The following is a 27,023-nucleotide window of genomic DNA, read 5'->3' on the forward strand; positions in this document are numbered from 1 at the left end:
TTCCATAATGAAGGTCTGGAATAATTGAGAAAGTTTGATGGAGGTAATTCTAGGGAATCTGTCAAGCAGGTCTCTAATAGAAATGGGGGTTAGGTTTTGGCCTAGTTGCAACTGTTTTCTTTCATTGATGGATTCAGTAGTGATGGTGAATAATACAGTATGCTCAGGAGTCATCACTTCTCTTCAGCTAGGATTGTAGTTCATATGGCAATAGTGGATAGTTTCATGGAAAAAATGAGCTCTAGGGAATTGGTACTTGGGAAAATTTGATTCCCAAAGAACTATTTTTTCTGCGTGGTTTAAGTACTCGTCTCTGTACCTACAATCATCATTTTTCAACTCAATATTGAACAACTTTATCATCGATTGAGCTAGTTCAAGTTTAGAGTGTGAGTCATACAATTCCCTCAACTTCTTTAAGGCTTCGAAGGCATTCAAAAATGGATAAATATGTCGAATCGACTCCTTTTTTACTATTTCTGAAATCAAGGACTGGGCCTTGTTGTTCTTGTGTTGCCAAACGGCAAGCTCATTATCTCAAGTGGGCATTTTCAGTGCATTGTATCCTTCTTCTTCAAAAATTCCTTTCCAAAGTTCATTGAAAATGAGGGTGTGTTTTATCATCCATGACCACTCATGGTAGTTCTCCTTGCTAGAGAGAACTATTCCCACTATGGATATGATTGAATGAATCATGAAATAGAACTATGTGGTATGATTTCAAAAATAATTCTACGTTACTTTCTGCCTTCTTACAAAACTGATTTAAAAGGCTTGACTACTAACTTCACTCTTCACTATAAAAAATCCATATATAAAAGGAGAGCAACGAATTTCTTATATACCATATCTTGCTATTAAAAATATTCAACAAATTCCATGTACCCTCACATAACATTTCATATATATGAACTTTTATGTTACAACCCCTTTAATGAATATTCATCATAAAAAATATCATTTGGTATTCATCGACACATAACAGGGTTTCACATAACACAACACTAATTTTTTTATACATGGTTTCTCATATATACACTATGCCCACCATACTAATAAATGAATTCCATTCAACCAACATATAATATTAATAGTGCATCCAACTCATCCAACACATTCAATCAACATGTAACATGAAATTACTAGTCAACATTTTCATGCCCAAGAATTAATATTGTCTCTTGGAGTTCTGGGTATGGATGAAAATTTGAAGGGTGAAAAGATCCAGGTCAACCTCAACCATTAAAATCCTTCATGCATGTAAAGGGAATGGGAAATAATTCCACTAGATCGTTCCTCTGCGCCACGCTGCCTGACGCAAGCTTCACCACATACACCCCACATATTGAATGAGTGTCACGCACATCCTAGTCAGACAATGTTCATCACATCCACGACCATGTACAAGTTGGTGAACACAACCAGGTGAACACAAGCTACTGTAACATTGGAATGATAATCATGCATGTCATCAACACATTGAAACGAGTGTTCCATCAATCCACCGAATTTATCATCCTTCGGTGAAACCTTCACAGCACTGGACCAAACAATTTCATATATGCAACATCAAAATTTTAATCCATGAATATCCATTTTGACTGACCATGAAGTTTTTCATGGGTAGAAGATAGGGTCTCATGATAGTCAGATTTTTTAATTGAGAGTAGGAATATGGAGAGTAGTGGTAGGTTAATGCAACATTTAATGCACTCAGGGTAGAGAGGGGATGTAACAAAGAATAATGGGAGGAGAATAGGGTTACATGAGTAGAATAAAGCTAAAAAAAGGCAGGCTCTGATACCATGTCAAAGCAGGAGTAACCCCACGAATAACTTTTCTATTGTGTTAGCCATATCATGAAGTTATACATGAGTGGAGACACTCTTAGAATTCTAATTCTAAGGTCTCTTGGTTTTCTCAAATGCATAACTAACATATTTACAATATTTACAATAATCCTTTCAGATTAGATGTCAAAAAAGCTAAAGCGTCTTCAAGGATTTCTCAGGTTGATAGGGTATTATCACATTTTTTTTAAGAATTATGGGATAATAGTTTTTCCTATAACAACATTACTAAAGAAATATGCATTTTCTTGGAATTTATAAACAACTAAAGAATTTGAACATATTAAAGAGGAAATGTGTCAAGCATCTGTTGATCATAATCTAGATTAGGGGAAAGAAATTGCTCAAAAATAAAATTGCTTGGAATCGATTAAAACCTAAACGGTAGCGCCTGTCTCAATGATACAATCCCAACACAACTTGTTTAAGTCAAATCAAAGTTCATACGAGAAATTTAGATCCTGTTGTTCGTTTGGTTAAACAGGGAAAATTTTGTGACTGGGATGTTGACTTGCAATCCATACAACCCAGTGAGAAAAATGAATATTTTAGGGAATAATCCTTGGCATATTTCCAGAATAATCCCATAGTTGGCTCAATAGGGTCTTGACATTTGGTGGCACGTGATTGGTCTGGAGCATTTGGGTGGACCAATGAGAAGGTGACACATGGCAAGCCCGTAGGGCACCATGTGTCACTCCCCATAGGCCTATGAGCATCGGTGCATAATGGAAAAGGATTGTTTGGCAGGCCAGCGAGTTGAACCCATGACCTGGCCTAAACAGGTGCAATGTTCCACCACCATACCACATATGGGGAGCACATTTTGCATTTAAATGTAATGTTGTTGAAGTTTGGGGGAGGTAACCACTAGAGTTAACATCTGCTTGTGACGATGTTTGTAAACCAGATACCATCATTTTATGTTAAGCACGAGAAGATTGGGAGGTAGCATAAACCATTAAATAACCACTATGTGACTAGTACTCCAAACAAGCAACTAGCATTAAATGCTAACCACATGCTTATCACTAACTATAGTTTAGAATTAATTAAACCATGCTTAATGGTTAATTAAGTGCAGATTAGTTTAGCAGATCTTTTGGTAGGACCACTAAATCCAGAACTAACTCCAAATTTGGTGGAGTTAACTGGAGTTTCTCCAGATTTAGTGGATATTTCCTAGGAAAAAACTGATGAAGCCATAACTTTGGCAGTGTTCAACCAATTTTGTCTCAAAAGGATTCATTTCTAGATGACTTTGATGCTCTAAAAATAATGTAATGTGTTGCAGAAGCAGAAAGGTACTTATGTATGTGACTTTTCTACATTGAAGTTCAATGAAGCCTAGGGCCACCAGGAGATGAGGTCAACCCTAGATCAACTAAAGTCCAATTACGGAGCTTGGAAAGTCATTCTTGGTGTTTTTGGGTCTTCTGAATCTAATGGAGTAGGTTGAACAACTATTGGATCACTGCAAGTGCATGTAATTAGAGAACTGACCATTAATCCAAAGAGGGCCTAGACATTGAAGTAGGTCCAAGGAAATGTATAGGAGGGGTGAAATCCTTTATCAGCTTTGTGTTTGCTATTTTTTGTGTTTTATTTCTCTACATTTTACTTGTTTCATATGTGTTTTAAATAGATATTTAGCCTCATAAATTGATCATAAAAGACACTCAATACTTGACACATAATCCTTCACATTTTGGTTAATTTGAGACGAACCTAAACACATTTTTAATACTGATGAGGGAGCTTGCATACCATTAACAAGTTTTCCCAACATTTCAGATCATTTGTCTTACCTACACCAAACTTCAAAATAACCTTTATTGTGGAATGTGATGCCTTAGGAAATGAAATTGGTGTTGTGTAGGTGATATAAGGAACACATACTACTTTTTAAAATTGTCAAATTAACGGAAGATATTTACAAAAACCTATTTATGAGAAGGAAATGTTGGCAATATTACATGGACTAAAGTGACAATGACCTTAAATAATCGGAAGAGACTTCAAGGTAAAAAAAAATCAAGCTAGTACTAAATAATTTTTGGAACAAACATTATCTTCAGAAGAGCATAAACGATGCTTCACAAAGGTGTTGGATTATGACTTTGAAATCATATAAAGAAAATGGAAGAAAAATGTTGTTACATATGAACTCCCGAGAAAAATTGAGGATGTGGAAGCATTTTTTGTTTCATTTATGTTATCCAACCTGATTGGATAACTAAAGCAATGGATGAATGGAAAAATGACAAAAAGGTGACGACATTGATTTAAAAGTTGCATCAAGATCCCAATACATCTTATACGTTTATCTGGAAAAATACTTCATTATGGTACAAAGATCACATATACGTCTGTAATAATTCCCAACTCAAACTAAATATTCTTTTGCAGTTGCACATCTCCCCATTAGGAGGGAGAGATTTTTAAAAATTTACCACAGGGTCAAGAAGGGTTTTTTTGGGATATAATTAAGTATTACATTCAGAATTTTGTGGCCAGATGTTTTGTTTGACAACAAATAATGTTGATGCAATTAAGACATAGGGTCTGTTACAACCTTTAAACATTACAAGTCAGTGGTGGGAGGAGGTCTAAATAGATTTTATCACAGGTTTACCCAAGTCTGAAGGAAAGAGTGTCATCATGGTGGTAGTTGATAGACCTACCAATTATGCACATTTTTATGCATTATCTCATTCTTTTAAAGACAACACAATTGTTATTGTATTTATGGAAACAATTCAAAAACTACATTGAAACCCAAAGTTTATTATAAGTGATAAAGATGCCATTTTCACTTGAAATTTTTGGACAAAATTATTTTCGTGCCTTCGTACTAAATTATCTCATATCTCATCTTATCATCCTCATTATAGTGAGAAAATTGAGATAGTCAGCAAATGTTTGCAAGGATATCTTCATTGCTTTGTAGCTAATAAACAAACACAGTGTGTTAAGTTGTTACCTCTAGCTAAATGATGGTATAACATTTCCTTCTATACTACAACAAAAATAACCATGTTTATGTCACTTTATGGATATCATCCATTGTCCATCACATCATCTTTATGAGAAAATTCTACGCTTAAAGTAGTGGAAGATCACATCGAGAAAAAACAACAAGTTCTCCGACTCTTAAAGATTAACCTCAAATTGAAGCAGAATCGAGTGAAACAACTAGCACATCAACATCAGAGTGAAAGAAGTTTTGGCATAGGTGACTAAGTATTTTTAAGGTTGCAACCATATAAACAAATGTCCCTCAAGCAATCTAAGAAGGATGACCAATTATCACCCCAATATTATTGTCCTTACAAAGTGTTGCAAAATATTGGTACTATGGCATACAAATTGGAGCTTCCTGCATCTTCCTAAGTACACCCATCTTTCCATGGTTCATGCTTAAAGAAGGTTATTAGTGACTATTAGTCCCTAGACTCCCAACTAAACAACCAGTTTTAAAGAATGACTATGAAGACCTAGGGATGGATAGTTTGTTGTCCTTTCCCATTTAAAATCTTTAAAAATTAAAGGCTCTTTCTCCTGTTGTGTGGTTATTTTGTTTACAATTGTTTCCAATGATAGATAGAGAGGATTCGTAATTTAATGGTTTGTTGGGTAAGCTTAAGGAGCCTGACAGTGACTATCTACATGGGAGGTGGGGTGAGGGTCCATGTTTAACTGTTATGGGATATATTAATATGGGTCTTTCACCTTGTAGTCATTGATCATGCATTTCTGATTTATGGTCAATTTTAGTCGATGAAAGGAATTATGGTAATGCACTTCCTAATGATCAAGAAGGTAAGAGAAGCTAAGGAAGTTGAACTGCTACTTATTCCTTGATAGTTCTAAAAGAGATTTAGAAGTGTATGAGTCCAAACGCTTACCTAGGGTAGGTAAATTTATTACTATATTCTCTTAGTGTCCTTGTCTTTGAAGATTTCCATACTCTTTATTAATCATGGGATGATTGTGTTGAATTTCTCATTCACATGGATACGTTCCTCGGAAACATACATTAAAAAGAAGGAAGAAATGTATTTCTCTGAATAAATTAGGTCCAGGAAAAATCCACACTTGGAAATAAGGTGAAACAAACCAAAATAAATCCACACTTGCCAATAATGTGAAAATAAAATATATCATAATAATAATGCCTTGCATAATTGACTTGCGAGCTCTTTTACGAAGTAAAATTCTGGACTTATTAATCTCCTATGGAATATATGGAACTTTCATTACTCTACAATCCATTAATGGCATCCTTATGTTTCTTTAATGTGAAATTAATGTTTTTGGAGCCATAAAATATTAGTTGCATCTATGTTTTACCCCATCATGAAAACGGTTATTTTGGGTAAACTTCTATTATAGCCAATGACGTGATAAGCAATTGTAAAGAAGAACATCAATTGTCTCTAGAATATGCCACACTAAAAGTAATCTACATTAATAACAACCTTCTTAAAATAATAAATCAGTCAAAAACTATTTGGATTAGCCTCGATACCATTGAATACATCCTCCAAAACAATCAAGTGTCTGGGTATTTTGATATGTCAATCAAGTTAAACCTTTACCTTTATCTAGTGAGGAAAAACTAGTAACAATCCATATTTGAATTTTAGGACGAATAAATTTCTATGATTCATTGAAATTAAGATGAATCCTAAGCTTTTTCAATAGGGATATTTACTATTTTTTTAATAGGTATATGTACTGCTAAATTATTTTTCCTCGCTTTTAGTGTATCTCTAGTCAATAACACATGGACATTGTCTATATCGTGGTGGGTAGAAATTATTTTAGAGGTTTTTACATAGATAATCCCAAGCATTGACGGGTCTTGTGGATGGATTTTTTATTTGGAAAATCCCCCATGCTTGAGAGCTATGGACCAAATGTAGTTCTATAATGAAGAGATGTTGACGTTCCACTATATCAAGGTAGGCTTATAAATAGAACCTCATACTTTGTATCTAGGAATCTAGTCTAGTTCCATACATTACTCCATCATATCCTCAAAGAGAAAAAAAAAATCAACTTGATAAGGCTAGTGATTTCCCAAGTGTACCTAATTGACCACACACTAGAGCATATTTGATGAAAAGTCTAAGATGTGAGCCATGAATATGTTGTGCTTCACGTGGGGTAGGAGGGAATCATGAAGGTAACCCTAGAGACATTGTAAGAACTTCACCCTATTATGTGGTGGTGGGAGGATGAACTCAATAACCCTACAATGATTTTGAAGGTGTGACGTGTCACCTCGGTTGGGCATTGGCTAAGAAACCAAATGTGTGTTTCTTTTCATTGTCGTAAATCTTTGTAGGTGGGGAACTATACACAAAGGAATTATAAAGAGAAGAGAACACTTGGATCATTGTTTTGATGGAAACTGATGACAACTCAGTCTCATCAATAATATCAACCCTAGATCTAAAGTGAAGAAATATAGTAGAGAGAAATATTTACCCATGTAACAACATATAATAAGAGACAAAAAGGAGGGAGAAAAATACCTAGGAATAATATCTTGATTTATGAAGAGGGCTATAGAACATTTATTTAAATTTACACCTCAAACCAACTCGAAATGCACTTAATCCACATGTTGGTTTATTCAATTAGTTACTCAAAACAAGTAAATTCCAATATCAATTGTCAACATGAGAACCGTCTAGTTGTTTAAAAAAATACATGTAAAGTATATGGAGGCTATAATTTCCAGTCACACACTTTTTAACTTAATAAATCTTCAAATGAATATAAATACAAATTTAAAGATACATAAATGATGAAATCATAAAGCTAAAAAGTATGGTTATTGCAAAGATGAATAATGAAGGTGATTAAATTTCAAATGTTTAGAGAGTTAAATACTAAATTAGATGGACTATAAGAGAATGGAAATCAAGTTAATGTACGGATATTATATTTAATGGAGTCCCTTGAGGGGGATATAATTTCTTTTCATATACCTATTTAATCATAATTTTTTCATATTCAAATCTTGGCTATGTAGTAGGACATATCAAATAAGGGAACATGTTCAAGAAAATGCAATGAAAAAGTGAATAAATGGACATATTTTCAATATTTGGCAAAAAACCAAATGCCTAATAAAAATCATGAAACATGTAATGCTAAATGTAAGCTTAAAATTTTGAGTTATTTGGTTTTTATAGTTGTTCCACTCCAACGTCCAAATTGATACTAATTTTCCTACACATATTCATCAGATTAGTGAGGACAAATTAGATTAAATTTGACAAAATACTAATTTTAATTGCATGAAAAAATAATAATTAAAAATATTTGAGTGCATGACAACCTAAATGATGTCCTCTTAGTTTTGAGAATAAGTTATTAGGGTAGTTTAGCGTAGGAGCAAACATCTGTCTAGTCCACGAGGTAGCAACAAAGTCAACATTGAATTTTTTATTGCTTTGATGGATCGAGGGTGTTTTTCTCCAATATTTTCCAAATCCTAATTTATTATTTACTAAACAGGGCCAACCTTGTGAAGGTGGAAGCTCTCATAGCCCTTCACCCCCCCTGCTCACATCATTGTACCCAATCTATCAACTAGTAAATAATTAAAAGTGAGACATTAAGATACATAAAGAAACAAATAGCAAACATAAATTCATTCGTTTATTTGTTTGTAGATACATTAAATATTTCCTCTCGATAAATTTTATCAAAAAAAAAATGTTTACGTAATATGAAACAAGGTTGTTCTAATTCTATAACAGGTACAATCATCTATAATTATGTCTCTTTCTCCTTTTTAGCACTTTAACATGGACATCTCATTCCTCATCAATTTTTATGGGCTTTATATTTCTTTCTTCGACCTAGTCATACATGTATGTTGTTGCAAGGGAGGTGGACCATCAAAAGTAATAAGAAAGAAATGTTAAATTCATATTTATAGTTATTATTATTACATGTTTTTTATTAATAAAACAAGTATTTGAGTGTTCTTTACCTTCTTAGGTTGTGGAGGGAAATGGAGTACTTTTGGACGTGACCATATGTTCCTCATCTTGTCTTGCCTCATCCTATACATGCTCCAGAGTAGAACAAGAAAGGTTATAATTAATACACCATTTGCATTCAAATATTTTTAATTATAATCTATACTACAAATTTTTCATAACAAGTGAAATAACTTGAATACCAAGCTCGACATCAGTCTTAAGAGGAACTCCGCCGTTACTAGGGTCATTTGTTCCATTATTACTCGGGACATTTGTATCTACATTTCTTGCCATATTTTTACAATCAAGAATATTACTTTATGCCCAAAAATAGTAACCAATAGATTGTACAAGTAATAATTTATTAATTATCTTTGTTTATTTTATTTACCTAAGTGTCAAGTTGGGTTCCATAAGGTTGTGGATACAACAAGATTATCTTACATTCTACCATGACTTGATAGCCATGCTTGTAAGGAAGCTTGAGGTCATCCTCTATGGGAGCCTCTTAGAATTGTGCCCCCTCCAATTTTGCATGAGAACATGAAATTTACTTGTTTTGCGATATTAAATTAAAATTGTAAATAATTTATAATTTGGATGCAAATTATTTCTTTTTATACTTACAATTTTTGAGGCTAGTTTTGAGTAACCACCCAGGCTAAGATGATTCTACCCATATTCAATTATTCTATCCTTTGTGGCTTTGGATGTATCTAGGAGCCTATATTGAAAATATTGAAAAACTTAATTAGATGTCACAATGATGATAAATAATCATAATGACATTATTAAAAGTGCCTCATACATTCCTAGTCTAGGTGGTGTCTTCCCCTCTTTTTGAAGCACCTTCTCGGTTGCATTTGCCATGAGGGCTTTCAACTCCCACTCTGGAATCCCCGGATCACACTCAAACTTACTGTTTTTTTGAAAATTAGCCCTATAATCATCCCACAAATGTTTTAAATGTAATCCTACCATAGAGGTAACTCATGTTTTGTTGAAGGTACCATACCGAACATGCCAAACATCTTGTTCATAAGTTCATCCTTCAACTTGGAACATTGGAATTTCAAATTTGTGTGAATGATGCATAGTTCCAAGGTTAGGTCATACATATTCCTATAGAATACATCATTTCCTACAAAACAATATTACGATTATTTAAAAATAATAATATAGTGTGTAAATTTCAATTAGATTGTACTTAATATTTAAAAGATTTCTTAAATACCTGGAAGCTTCTCTAATTTCATGGGGACATGGTCATCATCTACCAAAAATGTAATCAGTAGTGTTCTCAAGCTACTAACATGGGAAGATATGGGAAATTGCGCTTCAAAATGTGAGATGGGGTTACGTTCTTCATCCACAACGTCGTCTACAAATCCCGGTGTTTGTTTTTCAAGGGGTGCAAATCCTTGCATTTGTTGTTTACGAGGTGTACCTGTCTTAGTGACTGGTGCATGATTCACAGGTACAAAAATGATGCTGCTAGCAACAACATCATCCATAGTTGCACCATGAGGATCATACTCCCTCAAAAACTCCTATAAATAAAGAGTTTTATTATAAAGGACGAGATAATTAAAATCACAAATAAATAAATGGGATAATTAAATGAGTTTCTGACCACATAGTGATATATTTGGCCCATCATCGTATTTATTTGGACTCTTATGTCTTATGTCCACAACCGAATCATAATTAAATAACTAAGTTTGATTAAGTCACCCCTAACAAATAAAATTATAAATAATTATTTTAGGTATTATTATTATAGCAATTGATAATTAATTTATTACATAACATCTAATTTTCAACCAAATATTATTATATAAATTAATTAGTTTTAATGTTATTATTGGTAACTAATTTGTTATACTGTAATAGCAGCTATTTTTCAACCTAATTCACATTGAATAGGTCAAACCTAACAAATAATATTATATAAATTAATTATTCTTAGACAATATTGTTATATAAATAGATAAATAATTTACAATATCGATATAGAATAATTAATTATTACATAAGAGTTAGTTTCTAACTAAATATTAGATAATTTAATAAACATCTCTTCATCACTTTTTCCTAAATAATTTTATTTCACCAACAACTAATTTTGAATGGCTAACCCTGAACATTGATGCATCCCTGCTATTTATTCTCTGAGATCGATTGATTTCTCACCTTGTCATGAGGATGAACCACATTAGATGATTTCAAACATCGACCCAATCCTAATGATGTGATAAATCCAAAATACTATTTCTACATTATTGATCACAAAAGACTTAGATCTAAAACTAAGTTTCTCATTTAATTAAATTTGAAGATTCCATATTGTTTGGATGTTGACAAAAAAATTCTTCATCATTAAGCACTTCCTGAGGAGAACCTATTGACATATCTGAGTCTCGTGCCTTGCCCATGTCACTTTGTTGATCAAATAAGTGTAATTTCTAATTTGTTTTGACTAGCCCCAACTATAAACATTCAAATATTTGAATTTGATGCAACATTTTAGATCAATAAAAAATTCTATTGTTTACATAGGATGGGAAGTCTAACCCATTAAATACTTTCTCATCAATATTGTGATATCTTGAAATTTCATTATGAAACATTAAACAAGAAGAAAATCAATTCATCCATAATTAATCATCATTTTCCTAATGATAAAACCACTACTCATATGTGTCTAAATTTATGTAGAAACTCTATGTTACATCACAACCAATATAAAATGTTCTAAATTTGTAAATACTTCATTTCATGTCATTATGATTATAGATGGACCACTCATATTATAGAAAGAAGTGTTGAAAGCTATAGCAACTTCATTTACTTTCAGAAGGAGAACAAAAAATTATATTCACAACAAAAAGTGATGATGACAAAGTCAAATGAAGAGAATTTCAATAAATTTGTTCTTTAGATACAAGCTAGAATATTCTTAAAGCAAGGGAATGAGAGCGTTGAATTGAATCTCATGGTTATATTATTTTACGTACATTACATTGATGTTTACTAGCTGCCAAGTCTGTGCCCTCTAACCTTGATCAACCTACCACAATATCATAACCATGACATATTAAAATGCTTCCTTAAATTACAAGATGCATGAAAATATATTGTAGTAAATAGTAATCATAACATATAATATACATTTCTTACAATTCGGGTAAAATAGAATACATATTGCCCCCATAACAACAAATTTTGTATCCATTCCATCCAAATAAAAATTAATGAGCAAATCTTCCCGTGCAGCTATTGATTTTATGGCACATATGAATACATGGTTTCTTTCACGTCCCCCCAATATGAAATTGAGTTGGTTATTTTTTTTCACGAGCCATGTACTATTTATAAACCTTCGAATATTTCCTATTGCTTTTGGCCTTCCATCAATATACATAATTGTGCATTTATTTTCATAGCTGTATTTTAGTTATATATAATTTTTCGCCACACCATATCTTTCCATACTTTTGGTAAATTATATTATTCACACCCAAACATTGTAGAGATATCAAGGTCTGACATACTCCATTAATTATGTTAATCCACCATAACATACCTTTACATCATCCATGGAAAATATCCCCAAACCATGTAATGACGATGGGGAAATGTGGTATATCCTTTCATTGACAAAAAATATCACTGTTTATTTCAGGAATATCCATGGGTACCCATCGTTTCACTAGATGTTTGTACCTCAAGGCCACCTTCATTTTATCTATGCTTTTATTATTATAAGAACCTGAACCCCATTTAATGAGAAATAATTACATGCATCTATGGAATTTTCTTCTAATATTCTAACCTCTAGTTGATCTTCCCATGCTAGACAATGTACTTGATGTTTTGTAAATTTCTTCTATCCTACCTGGACTTCCATCACTTGATGAAGACAAATTTGAAAAATACATGTTTATTTGAACATCCTATAATACTCCATAAAATGAGAGAAAATATTAGCGAGTGTCATAAGGGATGTTGAGAAACATCTTAACAAAACTAGAAGAACATTATAATAGTACAAGTGATTTACAAGGAAGGGTTTGGGTCTAAGAATCTTAGAGTATACCCTTTATGAAAACCATGGGAACCTTAGATCATCATCCTGTATTTTTATATTTTTCTCGGTTTTAATTATCAGGAAATATTGTAGGTAGATAATGAAGGGAGAAAAATGATAAACGTGTCTAATAAAAGAAGTTCTTGAAATTGTTATTGATGAGCAGGATAAAAGGAGGGAACAATAAGGACCCTGAAGGAATTGATACTAACAAATTCATTAAAAGAGTAAGAATGCATCATTGTGTTTCCTATATGAATCTTGATTGAGTATGGAATCATAGATAAAAGCATGTGATAGTAGCATATTTAGAGTCTACTTGATTGAATTGTTTTGTAAGAATCATCTAGTCCTTCAAGAATGAGAAGTTTGGGACCATTGTGCATAAGGTTCATCCATACATTTTATAACATTATGTTAGAGGTAGTCATTTGCTAAGATGGATCCTCAAGTTCATATAAGAACCATCATTTTGGGAGGTTCTTTGAAAAATAGTTATGACTAGGATTAGTATATATTCCATATTGTATGGAAACAATAGTTTAATTAAAGGATGAAGGAGTGTAGTAGGTCAAATTCTAGTCTCATTGTGAAATACATATAGCTAGATGATTGTGTGAAAGATTAAGAATGCATAAAGTAACTTTTGGGTAGGATTCATATAACCTTGTAAGAAAAGGCTAGTGATAAATTATGCATTGCGAATATTTAATTTATTTATATGATGCCTAAGAAGATGAATTTGACGTACTCTAGAATGAATTAGTATTTAGGAATTATGGTGTAGTTATTATGTGTAGTATAGAATGAACCCCTATATATTTAAACGTAAAAGAAGAAAACAATGTGCTACATCATACAATCAAACCCTTTCTGCAAGGGTTATCTCTATTAACAAATCCTCTTGTGCTAAGTCCACGAATGTTTTAATACTAAATATAATTGATAACCTTTGGGGTTGTCCATGATCAATGCAATTGGTTGTCAATACCACTTCCATCTAGAAATTCTAGGAAAAATGGGGAGAATGTCATGAAGGTTACAATGGTACCAATACCCCTATTATTTTCTTAACTCTACAAGGGTGAGGTGGGATTGCTTCCTTGGAAAAGAATAATAAAACAAAAATACTTGGTGCACCAAAATACTAAATAAATATTGTAAACCACTCATAAGAATGTATCACATAAGGCCCTTCTTTTAATACTCGAAGAATTTATTTAGTTAGAATACTTTTCGCTTGTGTGACTAGCATTAGAATGAGGCTATTGTCATAATAAAATCCCAAATATTATTTGTGGACCTTGTGTCATGTTTTGAGAACTAATTCATGCCCTATACAACCTAACAATATAGTTTAGGGCTAAACGCCTTAGTTTCTAGCCATGAATGATACCATGGGCCAAAATGCCACCCTTGGGGCACAAGACCTTATAATTCATATTATGTGCCACTAGAGGGACACATATTTCTTATGGAGGCCCTATGTTATGTTCTAGAATCTAAAATTTTCCCATGAAAACTAAATGCATTGTATATGGTCATTGATCCTAGTTTTCATCCCTTAACCATCAATTATATAAGAATACATATCCCCAATATTTTTAGCTTCATACTCATGTGAATATTCCACTTATGGGATAAATACTATTTATAGAGGCCTTTGTATTGACCATCAGCCTTATGCATGGACCACAAGAGTAGTGCATAATGCTAATGGTGATGATAATTCAATTGGATAATACATTTGATGAGAAAGCGCATCCTTAGTATGTCATACATTATAATCAATCCAAATAAGACTTATGAGGAAAATATTTCTTCTAGATACCTTACGTTATTTTTAAAGTCCCATTCTATCGATTAAAACATTCAAAAGTCATGCTTGAGGCCTAAACTAATAGATATTACCCCTTGATAATTCATTGGCCCACAAGACCTATCATTAGTGCACTATGGGTAAACCAAAAATTATAATTAGTCTTGTATTTCTTTTTTTTTTAACATCATCGGTTGCTATATTATGTTTCAAAAATAAAAAAAGGAGGTGGAGACTGCTCCCCTGTGGTACATAATTAGATGCCATGAGGGGCTAGGAAAGTAGGAGTTACAACAACAAAGTCCTCCATGTACGCAGGGCTTTGAAGTAAAAGCTAAACTGAAATATATCCTAACAAATTGAAATGCTAAAAAACAAAATTTGCAGAACATTATCAATCAATATTGATATGGATGATGGTTGTGGCTATTATAGGTGAAGACGAGCCTAATATGCCTCGTTGATATGCCTGGCTGATCCGCGTCGTTGTAATAGATGAGGACAAGCCCTGAAAAAAATGAGTGGCCCGATGATCGATATTGAAACGCTGCACTTGAAGACGCAAATGGGTTATTCATCTAAGAGGAAGGATCTTTGAGGGAGAGGATTCCAGAGGTTCCAGAGGAAGGAGGGAGTTCTGAGTCGAAAGACAGAACCAGGTCCGCAAGATACCGAGTGAACCAGCAAATCAAAGAAATAGAGAGGGAAAAAAGGAGAATGTGGGAATAGAAAGAGGAAGGGGTATTTAAGCTAGAGAAGGAGTGTAGTGTCCTATCTAGGGTGTTAGATTAGGCTATATTTATTATCGACCAGGATCAGTAAACTTTGAGGCATGCGTCTACAATCTATAGACATAAAGGATTCCTAACTAAGTGTTCGTGATGGTAGGTTACAGAGCTTCTTTACGGAAGGTTGAGGTGTGTTCCCCATCACCTGGACACTCAGGTCATTCAACTCATCTACTTATCTAAAAACACTGTGTATTACTTAAACCAAGATTTCAATCCCCTTACGAGGATGCTATGCATAAAACCCCTGTTCATTGAACACTCAGCATTCAATGTTTATCATTCATGAAATATTGAAATATATTAAAATCATAAGCACACTTAAAATCCAAATATATGAGAAACAGGGTTCATGAAGATGCTCTTAAAAATAATGAAAGATCAGATCCCTTACAGGATACAATTCAACGATCTCAGCGATTAATCCTTCAAGCTACCATCATAAACATTACTCATACGAATTTCTAATTGAATCAACGAAAGCATAAACTGAACTCTAATCACTGTGCATGCTAGTGAATATTCAGAAGTTGCAAATGAAATAAAATAACAGTATACCCGTTCCACGCAGGGCCCGTCCGCGTTTCAGAGGTATACTGGACTGTGCTCAAGCAACTATAGAATCAACGCAACAAGGAAATCGTGACTGCAACCGTGTTCTTGGTATTAAGTTCAAAACCCTGTTTTTAAAACGATACAATGATAACCACTAACTAACCACACATAATTGTGTTTACATATGTTTTTACAACCTTTACATTTCAAAACGAATGTACATTCATGATGCGGCTGTTGCCGCTTTTGCTATTGCATAGTTTTTAAGTTGTTTCCATTCTGAACTGATTTCAAAAAGGAATAAAACTACATCGGTTTAGAACCCTATCTTGTTGCTCCTTTTGTTGCCAACATGCTATACTTTGACCATCATTGACTGTGCCTCCAGGAGCGTTGGTTCTGTTGTAGGATAGGTGTTCGTCCATGCTTGTACATTCTACTTTTCATTCCTACCCTTTGCTTTAGCCTAGCTGTCATGCCATATGTCAAACAATAAACTAATTACAGGATGTTGCAACTTCCTGTAGTATTTTTATCAAAAATCCCTAATTCTTTAACATAAAACTCATAAATCAACTCTAATGTATTTAACAACTATAATATTGTTAACTAATCAATCTCAAGGGGTCGAAGAGATGTATGAAGGAAAAAGGTAGGCAAATGATGTGTTTGAAGAGGAAAAAGGAGGTCAAGGAATGGTACCAACATCTCTCCCTGACTTAATGAATTAGCATGACCTCATGCTAACCCTGATGTGCTTCCTCTGAACTCTATCCCTGCCTGTACCTCTGCTGCCTTCAACAATGTATCCACATTCTTCTTCACCTGGGCATCTTTCTGACCATGGAGCTCATGCTTTAAACTTTTGTACTTTTCCTTGAGGACCTTCTTTTGGTTGTACCATTTAGTGGCCCACTTACAAATATCTGTTTGTTTAGCTTCAATTTCCCTAATTTGTTCCCTTAACTTTTCATTCTTCTGTTGAGTCTCTTTACTCTGTGCTCTGAGCATTTCATTTTCTTTCTTGATAACTTTTTCCAGCATATTAGCCTCCATTAGTTCTTCCTTTAACTTCTCAATTTTCTTCTCCAGTTTCTTCTGTTTCTTTATGGCAGGCGGTGAATCTTTTTCTTGCCTGTTATTGCTTTCAACCTCCATCTCAGCTCCTGGTCCAGGTTGTGAGTGTGCACTACTTTCAATATCCATCGGCATAGGTGCATTTGATTCAGGCTGGTCTTCTTGTAGCTGGGCCTTTGATGTTCTCCTGGTTCTTCTTGAATAAGTGGTAAAAATTTTATCTTGCTCTGTTTTTGGAGAATCCTCTTTTCTCATTTTCCTCGTCCTTATACTGCTAACAGGTGGAGGTACCTTGCTTGCTTTGTGTATGGGAATCTCTTCATCGATATCATTCATGAATCCTGAGTTTTCCTATGGTTCTTCCTTGTCCTCTTCGTCTTTAATTTGGTTAGCAACCAAGAACTCCTTCCACGTTTTCCCTCTTCTCTGCAATTCATACTCAATAAGAATTTTAATTAACCCAAAGTGATATAAGCTCTTTTCTTCGTTACCTTTGTACTTTTGGATGGTCTTCGACATTTTGGTTAGGCTTTGCAAGAGGAAGTATGGCAGACTGATAACACACTGCCCTTTCAAATCTAACAGTAACTTGATATGGTACAAGTAAACAATACTGTAGCGGCCTTCACAACTTACAAACTTTTGGATGATATAAACCATCTCGTCCCAGGATACACCAGCCAACTTCTTGGAACGCCTTTCTTCCAATTAACGGACGAAACCCTGGATCTGGACATAAATTGGGTCCATGATTTCTCTTTAAATTCCTTTGTCTTAAAGTACTTCTCCCCTTCTGGGCTGATCCCTAGGGCTTGAGCTATGGTATCTTCTGAAACTCTGAATGAAAAATTACCTATCAGAGCTTTCTCTCCGTTGAATGTAAAAGCGAACTATTTGGTGACCTCTTCATTACTTCCACGAAATTTCTCTAATAAGGGCAGCCACTGTATTTTTTTAAGAATTGAAATGCAATCTTCGTGATACTGTGAACTGTCGAATATGCTTGGTTCGACCCTATTGGTCATTGTGGCTGAGAGTTGTGCTCTAACTCTTCTTTGTTTATGTTTTACCACTTCAACAAAGAAGTTTTGATTTGTTACCTTTTATCTTCCGCCCCCAATGCTGCTGACTTGGTGGCGTCCTCGGCTCTTTAACACTAGCTCCTTTAGTAACCCAACGATGCTCGATTGACTATCTTGTAATAGAGGTCGAATCCAATTAACTGCATTTTCCTTTCGTGGCGCTTGCTACTTTCAGTCTTTACTGTTGAAGTCACAGGAGTCGAATGCTGACATAGAACAACTGAAAACGATAGTGAAATAACCGGCTTAACTCAATTCATAGCATATTCATCTTTTGAAACAGAGGAATGGTTGTACTGGTCGTATGGATGCCATCATAGAAACGCTAGAAGCATATATATGAAGTACTGGGATATGATTCCGGGTAGTCGTTTGCATCATTTGGCTTCGTCGGGTGTTTAAATCATAATTCGGCCATTTCAAACATAATGAACAAGCCTGTTATAGACATTTTTGTGCCTCGCAGCATGGAGCATGAAATGTCAATAATTACAGGGATCCAAAGTCCCTAAACATGTTGTTCTTAGCCCTAGAGGAACAAGGTCAGCAAACCACAGCACTTCCTATCAGTTCTCCACCTGAAAACACTCAAAAACAGGCTATTTTTGGATCATGTCAGCTGCTCCACTGAGCATCTGCGCTGAATGTCAACTGCTCCTCCTTGTACCTGCGCTGAAAGTCAAAACGAATGAAGGCTACCTGCGCTGGGCGAGATTGGCCAAGTGGCACAGTCATTCTGCAAGGTGTCAACTGCCCAGGAAGCTTCCAAACTGACACTTGGTTCAAGGAATTCGCCCTATGATGAGTAAGAGGTACTTGATATCCATGTGGAAGCAAGGATCTCCAAGTGGACTCAAGAACTGAAGTTTAACTGAAGAGGGAGAGGACACAAGGCAGCTTTAGGTCAGTCTCAAGCTGACTCATCCTTTCTCCAAATCTCCTATATATAGAGCTCTTCTATGAGGTCTAGGCAGGCGGGAATTTTGTGCAAAGCAAGGAAGTGCTATTGGTTTACAGTTAGAGCTATTGGGTGATTGCTTTTATAGAGGAGAAGAGGAGATTTCTTGCTGCTGGGGAGGTGCTGCTGGATTGGAGCCATTTATGGTTGTAACCTTCTCAGAACCTTTTTCTTCTATCAATAAAGCTTTTGATGTTCTCCTATATACTTGTATTGCAATGATGTATTGTTTTTATCTGTATATTTGATCCATTCTAATCCATGCATCAGTTATGAGTACATGTTTCTTGTAGTTTCCCCCTCTTTTTTTTGCAGGATCTTCGTGTAGCTGGGCCGGCAAAGGGAGCAAGGAGCTGGGAACAAGAGGCAAAGAGAGAAGACAGGATCGACAAAAGCGAAAGACATCAGTTGGTCAATCTTTTCTTCCTTCTCTGTACTTTCATAAAGGAAAAATATCAAAGCTTTACTTTCAGTTGTTGCTAAGGAACTATCACCCTTAGAGTAGGGATAGGGTCATTCCAAGTCGGATACTTTTCCCCACAACAAATTGGCGACTCTGCTGGGGAACCTCAGGAAGACATAGCCTAACTGGTTCAGCGCAGGCTCTGGTCTGTCAAACTAACTCTCAGCGCAGTTCCCGAAGGGAGTACCTGCGCTGAAATGCAGACTGCCTTTGGACAGCCTGCACTGAGACACGAGAGTTGCGTTTACAAGGGTTTCCGGGTCATAAAAAGCTAAAAAATTCATTGTTTTTGCTGAAATAAAAAGCTATAGGTCAAGTACAAGCTAAGGGATGATCAAGAGGATGAAAAGCTATCACAAAGAGCACACGAGTCCTTGTGGATCAGCTCTTCAAATCATAAACTTGCTCAGAAACTAAGCCAGAGCAGCTGCCCTCTACTTTGCAATTGAAGGACTCAATTGCAGATTGATTTGGTGCTCTCCTTGTTTATGAGATGAATAGCAAGAAACACAATAAACAAACAAGATACTAGTATCCCCAGTGGAGTCGCCAGTTTGTTGTGGGGAAAAGTATCCGACTCGGAATGACCCTATCCCTACTCTAAGGCTGATAGTTCCTTAGCAACAAAGCCCACATGACATTTGGTTTCCAAACAATTCACCATGTGTCCTGCTTCTGTTGGTCGCCGGCCCAAATAGAAATGTTGGGATGGTTGTAGGGTCTAATTGATTGGTAACAGAGATTGAAAAGGGGTAATATGAGAGGGGATTAACAAAATTGTATAAGTATGAGAGGGGTTGGAGTATTGGAAGATGATAGGGACTAACAATAGGATAACGAGTGATAGGTATGGAGGTGTCTCTGAAATTGATCGTAGCAGTCACAGTTATTAAATTTTACATTAAAAATTAATCTAAGAATTTAAATGTTAAGAATAAGGAATACATTACACTTTTGTTGGTTGTTCAAGCGTTGCATTGGCATACTGGGTAGGACTAGTCTCTTTTGACTATTCTTTGTTGTTCATAATAGGTCCCCTGAGATAGATTCGAATGCAACAGGTCCCTCTGAGATCTTGAAAATGTTCATGCAACTTCTTTGAAATCTGGAGAAAGAATTATATGTATACAGGTTCCTTGATCTTTGGTATTTGATGAAGTCTTGGTGCCCAGCAACCTGTGGATCCTTGTAGAAACTTGATGAAGCTTTGTTGAAGTAATCCTGAAGTAACAGTCTCTTAACAGGTCCCTTTTATGTGTCTAAAACAGGTCCCATTACTGCTGGTGTTGGTAACATGGTCTTCTGGACAGAACAGGTCCCCCTGTATAATGTTTATAACCAGGTCCCTATGAGATAAAACAATGGCAAAACAACTTCTTTATTGAAATCTGGAATGCTGAAACAAGCTGCTTTGGAAATTTACAGTGAGGAGATGAGATAAGAAATCTTTAAGAATTTACAATGGAGAGATAAGAGAACAAAATGTTGATGCTTATCTCCCCCACTAAAGTTTTGACTTGTCCTCAAGTCATTATTCAGTTGATAAATGAAACAGGGAACAAAAGGAAAGGAATTCTTACCCGCCAATGAATTGGTTTTCAAGTAAGAATTCGGGGTTAGAGTGTGCCAGAATCTGGTTTTCACCTCTAACCCATTGTTATTATTATTTTTTTTTGTTTGTGTTTGTTTTTTTCCTTTTTTTTTTAGATTTTGTTTTGTTTTTTTCTTTTATTATTTTTTGAATTTCTAAATTGAAATGAAATGAACTAAGGCAGGGATACTGCAGCTGAAGGCTGCAGTATCTCAACCTCTCTTTGTTGAGATATTGTTTCGAGAAAATTTTGCTTGCTGATGGGCTTAGTGTAAAGTTTCAGGCGATGACCGTTGACAGTAAAGGAATGACCTTCTCCATCAATAGTTTTGAGCTTGACTGAACCATTGTCATAAGCCTGAATAATTTGGTATGGGCCCATCCAATGAGTGGTAAACTTGGCTTTATGATCTCTGAATTTAGAGTCAAAAAGTAAAGCCCAGTCACCTTCCTTGAACTGCTTCTTCTTGATATGTGCATCATGCCACTGCTTCCTTTGTTTTTGCATGAGGATTGTGGTTTCCTCTGCTTGCTGCCTCATTTCATCCAGCTGGTTCAACTGCTGAATTCTTTTTTGTTGTGCTTGGTCCAGGTCAATTTGCAAATCTGCAGCTAGTTTAAAAGTATGTATTTGAAACTCAATATGAAGCATTACCTCTTTTCCATACACCAACTGATATGGTGTAAATCCTGTAGTATTCTTCCATGTAATTCTGTAAGGCCAGAGTGCATCTTTGAGCTTCTCTTCCCAATTCTTTCTGTTCATTGCCACAGTTTTAGTGATGATCCCTTCCAAAGCTTTGTTTGTGGATTCCACCTGCCCATTTGCCTGTGGATGGTAAGGTGTACTTCTTCTGTGCTTGATTTGGTATTTGTCTGTGATGTCCTTCACTAATTTTGAAGTAAATTGAGTACCTTGATCAGTCACTATTTCCCTTGGTACTCCATACCTTACAAAAATCTCTTCAAAAAGGAAATTTACCACTGTTTGTTCGGTGGCTCTAACTAGTGCTTTTGCTTCAGCCCACTTTGTGATGTAATCAGTACATACTAAGATGTACTTCTTACTATTGGAGGTTGGGTTAATGGGTCCTATAAAGTCTAGAGCCCATTTTTCAAATGGCTCTAGGTGAACTTGGGGCTGAAGTGGCATCTCGTTTGTAGCTGTCGGCCTGCCCATTCTTTGGCAAGTGTCGCAACTCTTCACATACTTCTTGGCATCCTTAAAAATGGATGGCCAGTAGTATCCAAGAGTAAGAACTTTGAATGTTGTTCGCTTAGATGAAAAATGCCCACCACACGGTTCATCATGGCAAGATTTTAAAATATCAATTATCTCATCATTTATTACACATCTTCTAATAATCATATCATAACCAGTATAAAATAAATCGCCATTAATCCATGAGTATCGAGCACTTTGTTTGACTAGTCTCTTCTTTTCCTTTGGAGTGAAGTATGGAGGTGTCCTTCCTGTAGACAAATAATTGGCCAAGTCAGCATACCAAGGATTCACTATGGAAATTGCAAATAAATTTTCATATGGGAAAGAATCTTCAACCTGAACAACCTCACCTGGGTTTTGCAGTCTAGAAAGAAAATCTGCCACCTGATTCTCTTTACCTGGTCTATCTAACACTGTGATGTTAAATTCCTGTAACAATAATAACCATCTGGTAACTCTGCCACTAGTTATTGGTTTATTCATTAAATGTCTAATGGCAGAATGATCAGTATGTACAAAGACTTCATAACCAGTTATATAATGTCGGAATTTATTCACAGCATATATGATGGCAAGTGTTTCCTTTTCTGTGACTGTGTAGTTTGACTCTGCAGGTGTCAGATTTTTGCTAATGAAATAAATGGCATAATTACAAGATTCCTCTTTTTGGCCTAATAAGGAACCCACTGCAGTGTCATATGCATCTGTAAAGATATGAAATGGTAGGCTCCAGTTAGGCCCTCTTAAGACTGGTGCGGTTGATAACTTCTTTTTGAGTGCTTCAAATGCTTGTTGGCAGTTCTCATTCCAGTTGAAAAGTACATATTTTGTTAGAAGCTTAAACAAAGGTAAAGCTATTTTACTAAAATGTTCAATAAACCTTCTGTAATAGCTTGCATACCCAAGGAAACTTCTTACCTCTCTTTGATTCTTTGGAATTGGCAAATCAATAATGATCTGGATTTTTGTTGGGTCAACTTTGATGCCTTGAAAAGAAATATAGTGGCCTAATACTATCCCTTCGTTTAACATCATAAAGAACTTTTCATTGCTCAGGGACAGATTAGCTTCAATACATCTTTTCAAAAATCTTTCAAGGTTCTCTAATGCATGTTCAAATGAATTCCCGTACACTGAAAAATCATCCATGTAAACTTCAACACAAACATGAACTAAATCAGCGAAAATAGCTAATACAGCTCTCTGAAATGTAGCTGGAGCATTGCAAAGTCCAAATGAAAAAACATTATAATAATAAGTGCCCCAAGGACAGGTGAATGTGGTTTTGTCCTGATCTTCTGAGGCTATCCTGATCTGGTTGTAGCCACTGAAACCATCAAGAAAAGAAAATGATGATTTCCCAGATAAGGTGTCTAACACTTGGTCAATAAATGGTAGTGGGAAATAATCTTTGAGCGTTGCTTTGTTCAGTTGTCTGTAATCAACACAAATGCACCACTTACCATTTTTCTTGGGCACTATAACCAATGGGGATACCCACTGACTGTCAGAAATAGGATATATAAAATTAACTCTCAACAATTTTTGCAATTCTTCTCTGACAATATCCTGGAGCATGGGGTTCATTCTTCTCTGCGGTTGCCTCACTGGTTTGATAGTACTATCTGTATAAATATGGTGAGTGCATGTATCGGGGTGAATCCCATGCATATCAGTGTAGTCCCAAGCAAATGCTTTCTGGTATTTTCTCAATAGTCGAATCAATTTCTCTTGCTGAGATGAGTCTAGGTGATTGCCTATGTTCAGAGTTTTCCCTGGACTAATCTCTATGATCTGAATCTGTGTGTTTGTGATGGATTGAATTGGAAAAATATCGTGAAATGTGGTTTGCAAAGATTGAATGGTGCATGTTTCTTGAAAATTTTGGGCTAAAAGTACATCTGCAGCATGATATTGGCCGTTTCTCAAATTTTCGGAAATATCAGGTTGAGAAAGGAACAATTCTACCAAATCATTATTATTCTGTTCTTGGAAATCATAGATTTGATCAATGCTAAAAACAGATTGTACTTCTTCTTTATCATTGTATTTATCATCAAGCCATAAATTGTGTGTTACTGCTGGTGATTGTGCCGATGGATAAAGAGTGAGTTGTTTTCTCTTGGTCCCTCTTGAAATAATCATGTTGCCCGATCGACATCCTATGAATGCATCGGAAGTCGCTAACCATGGTCTACCAAGGATGATAGGGTGCCCTCCTAGATTGGATTTGGGTTGAAGAACTAAGAAGTCCACTGGGTACTCCCAAGAGTCTAGTGAAACAATTATGTCCTCCAAAATCCCTTCAGGAATCACTTTAGACCTATCAGCTAGTTCTAGAACAATCGTTGTGTGTTGCAAATTTATGAGCTGGAGTGTTCTCATGGTTTCAAGGGTCATGACATTTATTGCGGCCCCAAGATCTATTAAAGTGTTTGGAATCTGTATGTTGTTAATGATTGTAGTAACTCTGGGGATACCAGGATCAACATACTTTTCCATTGAGATGGTATTTGTCATAAGGCCAGCTAAATGTCCTATAACATGAATGGTTTGTGGATCAATCCTTTTCCTAGTGGGCTTCTTAAGACACATTTCTTTGATTTCTTTAGTGTATATGGGAATGTCTTTTATGGCTTGCAGAAGCGGAATTTTTATATAGACATTCTTGAGCTCACCTAAAACATCAAACTATGGTATAGACATTGGAAGTTTCATTTGGACCAATCGGTCTGGAAAAGGTGGATGCAATGGTTGCATCTGCTTATCTTTGGTATCATCTTTTGGTTTTCTTTGATTTTTCATTTCATTTTCATTTTCTGTGTTTTCTTCTTGTTTATCTGTTATTGGAGAATCTTTGTGGAGTACCCTACCAGACCTCAAGTTGATATTTTGCAAGGGTAGTGTGGGATATGAGGTTCCCTCTTCTACATTGTAGGCTGGCCTCTCTGCTCTATTATTTGGATTTGGGACAGTTTGAGCAGGAATTTGAGTAGGTCTGGGAGGTTGTGAGTTAGATGGAAATTGCAGTTGTTGTGGATTTATTGGTGGAGGAGCAGGCAGTGCTTGTTGAGTAGGTTGAGGTTGGTAAACAACTTGCTGCTGAGGATACTGTTGATATGGTTGAGAATGTGATGAATACGGCTGATGATATTGTTGATATGGTTGTGAATCTGGTTGGTATGATTCAGGATATGTATGATAGGATTGAGATTATTGTTGAGATGGTCTCCATTGTTGTTGTGGGTGATTTTGGTGCTGCCATGGCATGGGTACATTCCATGAATTCTGAGCATACATTTGATCATTTACAGGAAATTGAAAATTTTGATTTGGAAACATACCTTGAGGTGCTGGCCTTGGCTGCCATGGTCTCTTTCTGCCCATGTAATACACGTTTTCCATCTCTGCATTAGCTGCCATATTATAGTTCTGCAAAACCTTAACTTTAGGACAATTAAATATATCATGATGTTCAGTACAGAAAGCACAAACTTGGATGTTTTCTAATGGGCAGTCTTTTAAAGCATGTTTCTTCCGACATTTTGGGCAGAAGATAGTCATTATTTGATCTTCATCTTCTTGTTTCTTCTTAGCTTTTAGAGTGTCAATTTGGTTCCCTAGGGTGCTTAACAGATCTGTTTTAAACTCTTCTAACAGATTCCCTATTTCAGCCCTTGTGACACTTGCTGAAGCAGATTTTGTGACTTTGGATGACAGGGTTCTTTTTCCAATTTTAGCTTTGCTCCTTGAATACTTTTCGCATAATTCAACAATTTCTTCAAAAGGTAAGATAGAAATGTCACCTTTGCCCATCAAATTAAGATCATCCATGTATTCCTCTCAGATGCCTTTCAAGAATATTGTGCGGATCAAATCAAGAGGCATAGTTCGGTGTTTAGATTTTTGTAGGTTGTAGACAAACCGTTCTAAGTATTCCTCCAAGGTTTCATCCTCTTATTCGCTCATTCTAAAGATATCATCTTTGGAATCTTTGGATCTACAATAAGGTTGATATTTCCTTAGAAATATTCTTCTCATGCCATCCCAATCAACTATCGCATGCTCACCAAGCCTCATGAACCATCTTAAGGATGATGCCTTTAATGTTGCTGGGAAGAGTCTAAGCCTATGGGCATCATCTGTGTAACCATATGTTCGACATACAATGTCAAACTTGAACAAGAATGAGTCTGGATCTTCCGAAGCCATACCATAAAAGTTTGGTAGCACGGATGGAAGTATGTTTTTCATTTTGATCTCATCATCTTCTTGTGGTTCATGTATAGGAAACTTAAAAGTTGACTCTTCTTCGTCTCTCTTTCCTTGATTTGGTACTGATCCATCTCCTTCCTCAGCCATTCTAATAGGTTTCTCTGTGTCAGTGTCACTTGTCTTAAAGAGGAGATTAAAGAAATATTGTTCGGTCACTGTGCTACTTTCTCCTTCTGTGGAGGATCTAGGAAAGTGTTTCTTTTACGATTTATGTGCTAATAAAGTTTGCCTTTCAATGAGAGT

The sequence above is a fragment of the Pinus tabuliformis genome, chromosome 6, assembly GCF_031772625.1.
Source record: "Pinus tabuliformis cultivar Carrire ecotype Pingquan chromosome 6, CPIR1, whole genome shotgun sequence".
In the NCBI taxonomy this organism is placed as follows: Eukaryota; Viridiplantae; Streptophyta; class Pinopsida; order Pinales; family Pinaceae; genus Pinus; species Pinus tabuliformis.